Below are 14,193 nucleotides of genomic sequence, written 5' to 3'. Positions count from 1 at the left end.
GAAAGAGGTAGTTCGAAAAGAGGTGCTTAAGTTGTTAGATGCGGGTATTATTTACCCAATTTCAGACAGTAAGTGGGTCAGCCCTGTTCAGGTTGTCCCCAAGAAATCAGGTATCACTGTAGTCCAGAATGATAATAATGAATTAATCCCAACCCGAGTGACCACGGGATGGCGTGTGTGTATTGACTATAGGAAATTGAACAAGGTCACAAGGAAGGATCACTTTCCCCTTCCTTTTATCGACCAAATGCTAGAGCGATTAGCTGGACATAGTCACTATTGCTTCTTAGATGGCTACTCCGGTTATAATCAGATCGTTATTGCCCCAGAAGACCAAGAGAAAACCACTTTTACCTGTCCCTTTGGTACCTTTGCGTATAGACGCATGCCTTTCGGGCTATGTAATGCCCCTGCAACTTTTCAGCGTTGTATGATGAGCATATTTTCTGATATGGTAGAACGGTTCTTAGAGGTCTTTATGGATGATTTTTCAGTGTTTGGTTCATCTTTCGATGAGTGCTTGCATCATTTGACATTAGTGTTGACTAGGTGTAAGGAAAAAAATTTAGTGCTTAATTGGGAAAAATGCCATTTCATGGTTAAATCAGGAATTGTATTAGGGCACATCGTCTCTTCAAAGGGTATAGAGGTAGACAAAGCCAAAGTTGACCTTATTAAGACTTTACAGGTCCCAAAAACCGTAAAAGATATTAGGTCATTCCTAGGGCATGCAGGTTTTTACCGTCGATTCATTAAGGATTTTAGCTTGATTTCTAGACCTCTTTGCAATTTGCTTGCAAAAGATGTTAAGTTTGTCTTTGATGATGCTTGTTTAGAGGCTTTTGAGAAGCTTAAAACTTTACTCACTACTGCCCCGATAGTCCAGGCACCTAACTGGAACCTACCCTTTGAGATTATGTGTGATTCTTCAGATTATGCTATAGGCGTCGTTTTAGGACAACGAGAAAACAAATTACTTCATGTGATTTATTATGCTAGCAAAACTCTGAATGATGCCCAAATGAACTACACAACTACCGAGAAGGAACTTTTAGCCATCGTGTTTGCCTTGGATAAGTTTAGGTCCTACCTATTAGGTTCTAAGATCATAATCTATACAGATCATGCTGCTTTGAAATACCTTTTATCTAAGAAGGATACCAAACCTAGATTGATTAGATGGATCCTATTGTTACAGGAATTTTCCCCAGACATTAGAGACAAAAAGGGTGCAGAAAATGTAGTAGCAGACCACTTGTCTAGGCTAGTTGTTAGTTCCCCTAGTGATTCCCTTCCTATAAGGGATAGCTTTCCTGATGAACAATTGTTCTCTGTTTCCCAATCACCTTGGTATGCAAATATAGTGAATTATCTTGTTACTGGTCGAACCCCTCAACATTGGGGTAAGCAAGATCGTTCTAGGTTTTTAGCCGAGGTTAAGCATTTCTTTTGGGACGATCCTTATCTGTTTAAGTATTGTCCGGACCAGATTATTAGGAGATGTGTATCTGAGAGTGACCAGTCTAGTATTATCTCCTTTTGTCATGAACATGCATGTGGGGGTCATTTTAGTGCTAAGAAGACTGCTGCTAAGATTTTGCAGTGTGGATTTTACTGGCCTTCGTTGTTTAAAGATTCCCATAGTCATTGTGTTTCTTGTGAGCGTTGCCAGAAGTTAGGAACCATTTCCCGTAGAAATATGATGCCTTTGAACCCTATTTTAGTGATTGAGGTCTTTGATGTGTGGGGCATTGATTTTATGGGTCCATTTCCTATTTCGTTTGGTTATCTTTACATACTTGTCGTGTAGACTATGTGTCTAAGTGGGTTGAGGCGGTTCCGTGTAAAACGAATGACCACAGGGTCGTAGTCCAGTTTTTGAAAGAGAATATACTTACACGTTTTGGTACGCCGCGAGCTATAATTAGTGATGGAGGTTCACACTTTTGTAATAGACCGTTTGCTCTTTAATGAAACAATACGGTATTACCCATAAAGTAGCAACCCCATATCACCCTCAGACTAGTGGTCAGGTAGAGGTTTCCAATAGGGAAATTAAACGTATTAGAGAAAACAGTTAATCCAAATAGGAAAGACTGGTCGTCGAGGCTTACTGATGCCTTATGGGCTTACCGTACTGCGTTTAAGACACCCATTGGAATGTCACCTTATCGTTTAGTGTTTGGCAAGGCATGTCACCTGCCTGTTGAGTTAGAGCATCGAGCCTATTGGGCTATTAAGAACTTAAATTTTTCACTTGACAAGGCAGGAGCTCAAAGAAAGCTCCATCTCAATGAGTTGGACGAGATTCGTAGAGATGCATACGATAGTGCTAAGGAGTATAAGAACAAAATGAAACTTGTGCATGATAGGAATATTTTACGAAAGTCATTTTCTTCAGGTCAAAAAGTTCTTCTGTATGACACTCGTTTTCATCTATTCCCCGGGAAGTTGCGTCTCGGTGGACCGGTCCTTTTGTGGTCCGTACTGTTTTTCCTCATGGCGCTGTTGAGATTGAGACACCAGATGGTAGTAGTTCTTCAAAGGTTAACGGTCAGCGATTGAATCCCTTTTGGAGCCTTTTCCTACAGGTGATGTTGAGGAGGTCCCTCTGGAGGACCCTGTTTACCTTGATTGACCATCGAGGCGATTTTGTATGTTGTATAATATTTTTGTAGGTTTTTGGTTACTCTTCACCCAGGTACTATCTTTCCGACTTCTCTTTTTACTATTTACTCATGTTACTTATATTTTTGGTACTGTTCTTTGATTAGAAACATTGAGGACAATGTTAGATTTAAGTTTGGGGGTGGGGTAGAACTTTTTGTTGCCTTTTCGTTGCAATAAATAAACTCCATAGCCTAGAAATTTATCCCTATTAAGGATGGCACTAACCAATCTAAGTGGATGGAAGCATTTTGGTTGTAGGAGTTGAGGAACCAATCTGACTAGATGGCAACATCTAAAGAGTCTATTCATAAAAGCACAGAGCTCAGGTGTTAGAAATAACATGATAGTTTCACCATATCTCGTTGAGTCCTTTTCACTTCTGTTTTTATTTTGTTTTGTTTTTAAACTATGTTTCTCTAAGTGATTAGGTGGGGCTCACGATTCAAGTTGTTACCAATGCTAGGGTGAATTAGAGTGATTGAGATACAAAAAAAAAAAAAGAGAAATTGAGACCAGACCATCAGACCAACTGGAATAAGTTCAATAAAGTCGACCACTGGAACCCTTGTATATGCCAGTGTGTTGACCTAGAGTTAGGATTATCAATCACTGGTTCCCTTGTATATGCCAGTGTGTTGATATTAGTCAGACTAGTATCTCAGTCCATTAGGATAGGTTCATTTTGGCGGAGGCCTTCAGACAGATATGAGAAACACCGTTCACCTAGTAAACATCAAAACCATCTATGTTTTTTTATATCTATCTTCTTGATCTATCCATGTGATTAGTTTTGACTCCGGATATTGATGTCCATAGTGCGACTATCTGAGTAGAGCTCTGTCACTTCATATGAATTTTAGTATGCTTGAGTGCAAACACGTGTACAACAATTGGAATTTCGCATCAGGGTACTTCCTCCTGTAGTCAATAAGTATGCCAACCAAGGAGATTCTTTAGTGCCTTCCAAGGTTCCGTGTAGATAGCTAGGGTCTGGAGTATAAAGGTTTTGTGGGTATACCTCTGGTAAGCCCTCCGGAGACAACACTCCGCCACTAGGGACACCTAGGGGTTTAAAGGCTTATTGCATACGCTAAATGCAATCGACGATGCCTGCGACGGTGAGTTAGGATTTTATTTCAATTTTATTTTTGCTCGAGGACTAGCAAATAATAGGTTTGGGGGTATTTGATAGACACATTTTTGTTTCCGATTTGTCTCGATTCTATATATTGTTAGGGCTCGTTTTTGTACTTATTATGGTGTTTTATTATTTGTAGGTATTTTTGGCCAATAAACATTTTTGGAAAAAATTGGCTCGAAAAGTTGATAAAAACACCCGGAGGAACCTGCTATACGGACCCTCGAGTTTGGATAAGGGGCACCCTATGGCTATCTACACCCCAATTGCTTAAGGGAGACCAGTCACAGATAAGGGGAGGTTATCTTCAACTATTCAAATCTCAAATTTGGCGGGAAAGTTTGTCCAACAAAGTTCAGACTTAGGGTTGGATTTTTCGGCAAGATTTAAAGAGACTCAATCGTTAATATTGGTTGGGACAGACTTCTTAAGGTTAAACAGGGTGGATAGATCCATCAGATTTGATTAAGTAGGGCCGGATCACCGATTTTGATTGAAACAGTGGAGGATGGGTTTCTCGGGTTTTCAGGGAAGGATTCGAGGGAGGTATAGCCGGAGTTTTTCATGGGAATAAATTCAGACCAACACTTTGCGACAAGATAGGAACGGTAAGCAGTTTGGTTTCGAAGAAATAGGAGAGTAACGTGAGTTACGTAAAAACAGAGAAGGAGAAAGTTTCCGAGATTTGTTTCTCTGTTTATGGAAGTTACGTGGCCAGATGAGTAACTAAGATGCTCTATTCGATATCAATACATCCTTTGAAGAGTTTGGAAAGTGTAAAATACGCAAGAAGACGCGTAAAGAAAGATTTGGAGAGAATTATTCCCGAAACTTGTGGTGGAGGAAAAGAGATAATATTGGAATGATTAATCGAGATATTTTTGCCCGGAGATGTATATATAGCCTGTGGTGAGGTCAAGGAAAAGAAGTCTGGAGTTTAGCAACCTTAGGAGAAGTTTAGAACCTAACAGAGAAGAATCAGTCGAGTTGCAGAGCGAGTTACACCAGCAGGAGAAGAAGAAGAAGCTGAAGAACAAACACCATTCAAAACAGTCGTTTGTCAGTCTTAATATCTCAACACTTAGGCGTCTCAATTTGTAACACTGCTACAGTAACCAACAGGTCTCTGTAACAGTTCGTCGTTTGTAACAGCTTCTTTGTAGCGCCAATACAGCGTTGCAAACTGTCTGTTTTATTGTCTTCATTCCTTTTAATCAACTTTTGAACCATAAACCAATATTTTTAAGCAAGTGATTAATATGAGGAGCTAAACCCCATTGCTGAGGCGATAGAGGAAGCTATTTTTTCCAACAAAAAGTGGTATATTCTATTTTATCTTTTTATTTGCAATAATTATATGATTATTTGCCTTGAACTATTATTGAATATGATTTTTATTTGAGTGATTGTGATCTATTTTGATGGAGTATGCTTAGTTTTAAGACTTTTGATGCTTCATACTTGGTATTTACAGTTATTACTTTTGAAAATCTACTTGTTGCAATATTTTAGAATCAAATTAAACAAGAAAATTGCATAAATATAAGTATTGGTTTAATCACTTTGAACTTGGAAAATAGCGGAATCTTAGCCTCAGTGTTTCTTTTGGTATTGATATCATCTTTGATTGAGTTTGCTATAATTTTTAGTGAGTTTTCTATTTTAATATTAGAATTTAAGTATAATTAATATCCTTCACAAGTCTGAGAATCGAACCACTTTTACCACTATCTACAAATCACATCACCTGCCCCTCCGAGCAGTGGTTCTCCAGCGATCACCCCTGCAAGTGATGGCACCGTAGCCATCAACAATCCACTATTCGGCCGGTCTCCTGAAGAAATCAGGGAAAACCCGCCTACCGTAGGTGATCTCATGAAGGTGCAAGAAACTCTTGCCAAAAATCAGACTAACATGGCTGCTACTCAGAAGGAACTATTCAACTATCTCAAGACTCTTACCGACAAGATGTTAGAGAAAACTCATGAGAAAGGAAAAGCTAAAGAAACGTCTTCAGACGCTGATCCTGAGGTCACTCCGATTCATGTAGTAGACGATGAGGAATTTCCCAATGCTGCAGACAATGCACCAGCGGAAGATCCATCCAGCTTCATCACTCGTGAAGACCTGGAACGCCTTTTAGAGGATCGTGGAAAAGACAAAACGCCTTCTGTCCACCGTCACCAACCTCCATATCCTGCTGCTACACAAAGGATTCCTCTGCCAAAAGGTTACACCTCTCCAACCTTCACACTTTATGATGGAACAGGAAATGCTCAATAACATGTTTCTCGATTTCTAGAGGCATTGAGAGAACATGGGCATAATCATACTGTCCGTATGAAGGAATTTTCAAAGTCTCTGAAAGGCAGGGCATACACCTGGTACAAAAACATCGCACCAGGAAGTATCAAAAATTGGGGAGAAATGGTTAATGCTTTCTACAGAAAGTATTTCTTCGTCTCATAACAAATTACCCTCTCTGATCTAGGAAGGATGTTTCAAAGGAGTAACGAACATCCTAACGATTATGTGAAAAGGTTCAGAGTTCAAGCTTTGGATTGCCACGATCCAAACGTCATAGAGCAGCAACTCATGGACTTGTGCATCAATGGAATGGTTCCAGTCTACAAAGCTTTATTGGAAAATCTCAGGTTCCAGACTTTCTCAAAACATCATGAAGCGGCTAAGAGATCAAAAACTACTGCACCTGCTTTATTGAAGAGAGCCAAGACTGCCAAAGCTGAAGAGCCACGAGAGACTCGAGGTAGCAGACGTTTAATCAACAAACAGTACAACCTCCAATCTTCCACAAATGTTGTTACATAAGGGATCAAACGAAAGGCTGAGACGCAGCGCAAACATACTTCCTCAACTCCTTCGAAGGCGCATAATAAGGGTAATACGCAAGTTCCTGCTCAACATACAGAAGCTGATCTAGAGGCACCCGATTTTCCCTGCTCCATTGAAGAGGTTATTGAACTTCTAGATGCATGGGTTCAAGACGGCGCAATCAAACTTCCATATTTCAAGAAAGAACCAATTGAAGAGGCCATGGAAAATCCTCGTTACTGTCGCTTTCATAGGTTCGTCAACCATCCCACAAGTGATTGCAGATCTTTGAAGCGCATATTTAAGGAAAAGATCAAATCAGTAGAACTCAACTTGTGGACTTAAGGAGTACACAAGGATCCTGTCCCAGTCAGAACCTTCACCTTGTCTGAACCTCATGTCAAGGAAGCATTTCAGTCCTTAATCGAGCATGTCTGCGAATTTCTATACCTATCAAAGGCTCAAAGAGGAGAAATGTTTGCTGCAATGAATCACATCGTATTAGGGAAACTTTTGTTGATTCAAGAGACATTTCCTGAACCGCCTTCAACAACAACAGATGAAGAAATGTACGACTGGGGACTTCTCACCACATTCCATCTCAAGGGAAACGAGTTTAAACGAGCATTCATTGATGTTGGCACTGCTGTCAATATTATCCCTCTGAAAACTCTCAGAGCTGCTGGTATCAAACGACAAGAAGCCATTCATGCTCCAGTGGCAATCACAGATCATGAAGGAACACCCGGAGATGCTTATGGCCACATTACTCCCAAGGCGAAATTTTACATAATCCGAGAGGATCCGGGATATGATATGATTCTTGGACGTACATGGATTCATGCTGGAAAGGTAACCTCAACACCTTCAATTGCACATTTCTCTGTTGAAGAAACCTCTAATTCTGAAGAAGAAAAAGAAGATATTTCACCATTCGAATATCTGAAAGAGGTCAAAGCCCTGACGGAGCTAACACAAAAGCCTGAGGAAAATTCAAATGCTTTCATCAAAAGATTCCGTACTCAGGAAAGTCTTATTCCTCCTCATGTGTTGATGTCATCAGTTTTCAAATATGCTTATTTGGTCCGAGGGCTTTACTCCACCAATAACTTAGCCATTGCGAAATTCTGTGAGTGGATAACCTCGCCTCAGCAATATTTCACCAAATGGTTAAATTCAGAGCTTCTTCAAATTGAGCTTACCATCAAAAAGTTTATTGCTGAAGACATGGCCAAGCATGACAAACAGTATCTCAAATACTCTCCTCTGCATGAGTGTCCATACATACCACAACCATGGAACTCCACTACACGAGGAATTCCGAATCAGAAGAAGATATTCAGAGCACGGACGGTCAAGCCTAACAAATTCCAGGAAGGAGATTTAGTTTTCAAGGCAGCTAAGCGTAATTCCCATTCTGCAAAGAATTCCAACTGGGAAGGACCCTTCATGATCTCTAAGTCTGTTGCTGGTGGATACTACAGATTGATCAATATGGACAACAAGGAAAGTGTGGCCGTGATACACGAGAATTGGCTCAAGGCCTTTGATGTCTAAGGTTTTGGATATTCGAGGTATTGGATGTTCGAGGCACGAACGTCCAAAATATTTGGCATTTAGAGTTTTCTTTCATTGTATTTCAATTCCTCCAAAATGTCTGCAATACTTGCATTCAGTAATTTAAATTCAGCAATTTATCAAAATTCAGTTTACTTAAAGAAAATCTCTATCAAACCCAAAGAAAAACCCTCAATCATCTACTTATCCAAAACCAATCAAAACCAAAAATAAAACCTCACATCTCTCAGAAGTTCAGAAGTTCAAGAGATTATGAAAAGAAATCAAAGAAAATCAGCAAAGAAAGACTTTTGCTCCTCTGCATCCTTCAAGACTTGTAAAGTTGCCTTCTCTATGTTCAGCTCTTCAGTTAGCCTGGCAATCTTGTCTTCCTTCTCCATCACAGCGTTATTGGGAAAGGGTATGTTATTCTCACACGAGTGCTTAATAGCATTTATCTTCTTACGAAGCCACTTCACGTTGAAGCCAAGTCTCTTAGAATTCTCCAAGTTGAACTCCCAATCAAAGAGTACATCTGGAGTCACAATATTTCTGGCCCTAGCGCATATATCACTTACAACATGCAAGATAACACTTACTTGCATTGTTAAAGAATAAGCACGCTTTGGGTCTCTAGCAACGATGATGTGACCAAATTTCTTCCGTATTTTCTCGTACAAGTCGGCATACCCAATGGGAACACTAAATCCACCAACTAGTTCGTGATATGGGAGTGCTGCATCAAATGGAGGATCAAAAGCAATCCCTGCACTTGGGTATTCATGCACCTCTATACGATTCTCGATCACTGGAGTAACTTCGACGGTCATGGCAATAATTTCTTCAGTTCCTTCTATGCGTGGTTCGACTTCTTTAACCACTGAAGCAAAAATAATTGAAGTCTCGGTCTCCTCGAAAATAACACGCTCATGGCCTTGAAATGCAGAGATGGTTACTTGTTTATCAATAACCCCAGGGTTGCTCGTTTCATCATTATTGGCTCCTTCATTCTCAACTTCAGTATTTTGCACCTAAAACGAAGATTACATGAGATTAGAGTCATCCAAATATGAAACCAAAGGAAATCGTTAAATCCAGCATAAAAATGGTCTAACATCATCAAGGGTATTCGTTTTACATGCTAGACATCAGCAAATAACGTGGAAATCATAAATACACGTTTTACGACAAGCTCGCCTGAGATGATTTTACACTGCCCTGTACAAAACGGCGATCTGGGAGCAATTGGTAAAGAATCAAGGGTTGCGTTATATATCATTCTCTTCGCATGGATGTTATCTACAACATATCAAAATTTTTATAGCAATCGTATGAATGAGCAAAAAGATGTGGTTGAAACATGAGACTACATGATAGCTGAAAATTTCCTGAAAGTCTCCTGGATGTTTACTGTTTCGTCGATTTCGACCCCTAAATATGCTCAAAACTTAAAAATCTTCTCCTCTAAAGCTTGGAAATTTCCTGGGCATAAGGATACATATGTGGATCGCGAAAATCTGACACCAGACGAAGATTTTAGGGAAAAATATCGTTTGGTCCTTTTTTAGGTGGCCTCATGTCAGTTTAGTCCTTTGGGAAAACGCCTTTACTTTTTGGTCCATAATTATTTAAAAATATTAAATGGACAAAAATACCCTTCGGTGTTAATTGTTACTTATTTTTTGTAGCAGTTCATTCGTCAAAATGAACTCCTGTTAATTTCTACTTACTTTTTCAGAAATCACTTATATAAACCAGAGTTCATTCCAGAAATGAACTCCATATAAAAACCTAAAAAAACAGAGTTCATTCCAGAAATGAACTCCATATAAAAACCTAAAAAAATCAGAGTTCATTCCAGAAATGAACTCCATATAAAACCTAAAAGAACCAGAGTTCATTCCAGAAATGAACTCCATATAAAAACTTTAAAAAACCAGAGTTCATTCCAGAAATGAACTCCATATAAAACCTAAAAGAACAAGAGTTCATTCCAGAAATGAACTCCATATAAAAACCTAAAAAATCAGAGTTCTATAAAAACCTAAACAACCAGAATTCATTCCAGAAATGATCTCCATATAAAACCTAAAAAAAACAGAGTTCATTCCAGAAATGAATTCCATATAAAACCCTAAAAAAACAGAGTTCATTCCAGAAATGAACTCCATATAAAAACCTAAAAAAACAGAGTTCATTCCAGAAATGAACTCCATATAAAAACCTAAAAAAAACAGAGTTCATTTATGGAATGAACTGCATCATCATCATCTTCATCATCTTCAACAGCAGCATCAAACATCATCGTCTTCAAAACAGCACTAGCAACATCATATTCATCATGTTTATCGTCTTCAACACGAGCAACAAACATAAAAAAATCAAGATCGTCATCAAAATCTAGATCTTCAACATAAAAAGTCAAGATCTTCGTCTTCAACATCTTCATAATCAAAATCAAGATCTTCGTCTTCAACATCTTCATAAAAAATCAAGATCTTCAACATCTTCATCGTCGTCTTCAACATCTTCATCGTCGTCTTCAACATCTTCAACAGATGTAGGTGAATTTTCAACATCAGCGGCGGATTTCGTCGTAAATCGTCTTCATCATCTATAACCACAGCAACAACAAATAACATGATTTCATCTTCATCAGCGTAAACCCTAAGTTCATCTTCAACATCACCAACATGAGCAACAACAACGCATTCAACAGTAGCATGAAGAAAAGGAAGAAAATATAATGGAGACGCCATTATTATCAAGAAGAAAAGAAGAAGAAGAAAAAAAGAAAGAGATTAGATCTGAAAATAAATATGAGAGAGAAAGTAAATCTGAAAAAGATTTTTTCTTTACTGATTTTTGTATATATGTGCCCCCAAAAGGGTATTTATGCCACTACCTAGTGACAATTACATCATCCATGACATCACCCTAGGACCAAACTATAATTTATATTTCCAAAATATGACCAAACAGACATTTGACTAGGTCAAATGGACAAGACTCTCTCTAATATATTATTTCTAGGACCATATGGTATTTCCTACAAGATTTTATGGCGTTTATGCTAAAAGGCTGAGTTCTGAATTTTCTGGTGACGTATTTTCGACAAAGTTTTTCATATATTCACATGCGTTCTCATTCATTCACTCATAAATCAACAAGTTTATGCTTCTATGGGTAAAATACAAGGGAAATACTTACTTGAGTGACCTCTGAAGCATTCAAAGAATTAGAATTGCTCGTATCAGCATCAACAACACCATTATTTTCATTCGGTTTTGAGCTTTGGGAGTTTCCTTTATCGTCATTCCCCGAACGAACATCATTAGTGTTCTCCACCTCCATGTCGACATCCTCCTGGATATATTCTTAAATAATTAGAATTTTTTCTACAAAACATCATGATTGAATATACGAAGAAATACTTACGGCCTTTTCTTCATCAATCAAGTCAGAAACCGTCTGCCCAGCAGAGAACTGAAGACCGTCAATACTCGATGGAGTAAAATTCTGCAACGGAATAGCAAACATTGGTTTTACGATCCTAATTACACGGATAGGAAGAACTCATAGCAAAGAATGTGTCGATAACTCACCAAAGAAATCACTGGGGACTTTATGGTGTTAGGTAATATCTTATAGTTCTTATTCCTGCCTTATCCACTATGAATAGTTGCTTCAGTTTCTGAGAGGTCTACATCGATTCGAGGTCTTACATTACGACCTTCCCGTGGAAAATTTTGATGCAATAATCAAAATGCAATTATCATAATTTTATGAAGACTTTGTAAAGAATACTTACCTGTGAACATCCTGGAGATGTTTTCCGCTTAACATCACCAAGGAAATACTTCAATCTTGGTCGAGTAGCAATCATCTCAACAGAAGGAGGCTCCTTCACTAAAGGTTAATCAACTCCCGCGAAATCAAGTAAACACCTGAGTTGTTGATCCCAAAAGTCTATGTAACCTGGAGTTACATACGCGATTCTCTCGCAGCTGAGGAACCAGAATTCACTTCCTTCCACATGTGTGCGGTCCAGTCGGGTCATGAGCTGTTCAACTGAGGGTTTCCTTCTTCGAAAAATTGGGACACACTGATCCATACCCATTTGCCGAGCCGCCCTATCAATATTATATTTTCGCAATGTGTTATCGATATCAGATGACCAGGGGTACAACTCAACATAAAAAACCTCTTTTTATCATCCAAATCAACACCAGACTTCAAAGTCATGCTCTCTTCAGTACTAAAAGTTGTCAACTGAGAAATATAAGGTGGAAATGACACCCATGGGCGGAAATTGAATTCAGATTCACGGTCTAAGACGTCAACGAAGCGGGTTTTGAGTCGAGGTTGCTTCGTGGACCAGCGCATAATCCTAGCATTGGATTTTTCATAGAAAACATGGCGAGCATCAGCATTCAATCCTTGCAAGATGGTACGTGGAATGGTTACATAATTCTTGAAATGCTCCCACATCAAAGCTTGAAGAAACATTGTGTTGGCATAACATTCAATCTTCATAAAACCATTCGTGATACTGGAGTCTATAACCAAGGAGTCCAAGTTAGAGTACAAAAAACCCAAGAACAAACTACCTATTGGGAGTTGCTCACCCTGAGCCATCTTAATTGCAAAGGTAATCACGAACGGCTTCAACAAATTTCCAGCATCTTCAAATACATCTCTGGACAGCCACAAAAACAAGAAAGCAGCAATGGATAACGTACCGTCGACGGGCCAGTCGAGAGAAGTATCTCTTGGACACCAGTGTATTAACAAATAAGCATAGCAACCTTTACTTCCGGATACCTTATTAATTTCCTTCATTGCGGCTGTCAAGATGTTAGAGATTGCAATTTCCTCTGACGAAGAAAGACCTTCAGGAAGATTACCCGTGATGGGAAGATGCAGCAAAACAACTACGTCCTCTAAAGTAATGGTAAACTCTCCCCATATGCATATGAAAGAGTGAGTTGGAATACACCAGCGAGCAAGAAGAGCTACCATACCTCACGCATCATGAAAAATGAAAAAATGTACAAAAGCTTGAATAGCCCGTATTACTTGTGCATCATGCAACTTGGCTCGAACACGAGGAAAGCCTAGCATGTACCTCGCCCATCCATAAAACTTTTCTAAGGGACGTCGAGAAAGCTTGAATTCAATGATTGATGCATAAAAATATCCTCGTTCAAGACAGAGGAATAGTTGCCTGAGGAGTCACCAATTTTTTCTGAGTAATCTCTCTAGGATTTATCAGAAGACGAAATGCTGGAGTTTTGAGACGCTTTTCAGGCCCTTGATCCATAAAGAATGCATCCTCTATGTTTGGAACGTTCTTAATTCCAGGTGTTTCATCTTCGCCAATGGAAGTCTCATCCATGCATGAATCATCCTTAGAGGTATCATTACCTATGTATGAATATTCCATGGAGGCATCATTATCCACACATGTATTATCTTTGGGGGAATCATTGGCTTGGGAATCAGACATCCTTGCAAAGTAGCCGTAACATGCACATAATGCTCCGCTTCAGTATGTCATTCATACAAGATGCAAAAATCAATGGAAGTAATTGGAAAAAATGCTCATGCAAGCATCTACAAAATGGTAATTCTCAACTCTTACCTTTTTACGATTTTACTAACAATAGTGATTGTAATGCAAGAGTTAACACTTCAAAACTTGCTCGTTTCTTCGAACCTACAAAAGACAAGCAAAAAAACTCAGATTTTCATAAAATCATGAATATTTTTACTGTGTGAACACTCACCATGAAATTATGAAAAATAAAACATTATTTCATCATAAATAATTGTTTACTTCTAAGGATTGCACAAAACTCTAGTTTTGATTTTTAAGAAAATAATACATATATTCATATATATAAACAAAACGCGATTTACTCACGTAAATTAATAAAAAAAACATTTTTTTTGAAGTGAGCAAGGATAACGTGAATAAAGTTTGTGCATATTCC

The sequence above is a fragment of the Papaver somniferum genome, unplaced genomic scaffold (genome assembly GCF_003573695.1).
Source record: "Papaver somniferum cultivar HN1 unplaced genomic scaffold, ASM357369v1 unplaced-scaffold_118, whole genome shotgun sequence".
In the NCBI taxonomy this organism is placed as follows: domain Eukaryota; kingdom Viridiplantae; phylum Streptophyta; class Magnoliopsida; order Ranunculales; family Papaveraceae; genus Papaver; species Papaver somniferum.
This window is presented reverse-complemented; position numbering follows the sequence as displayed.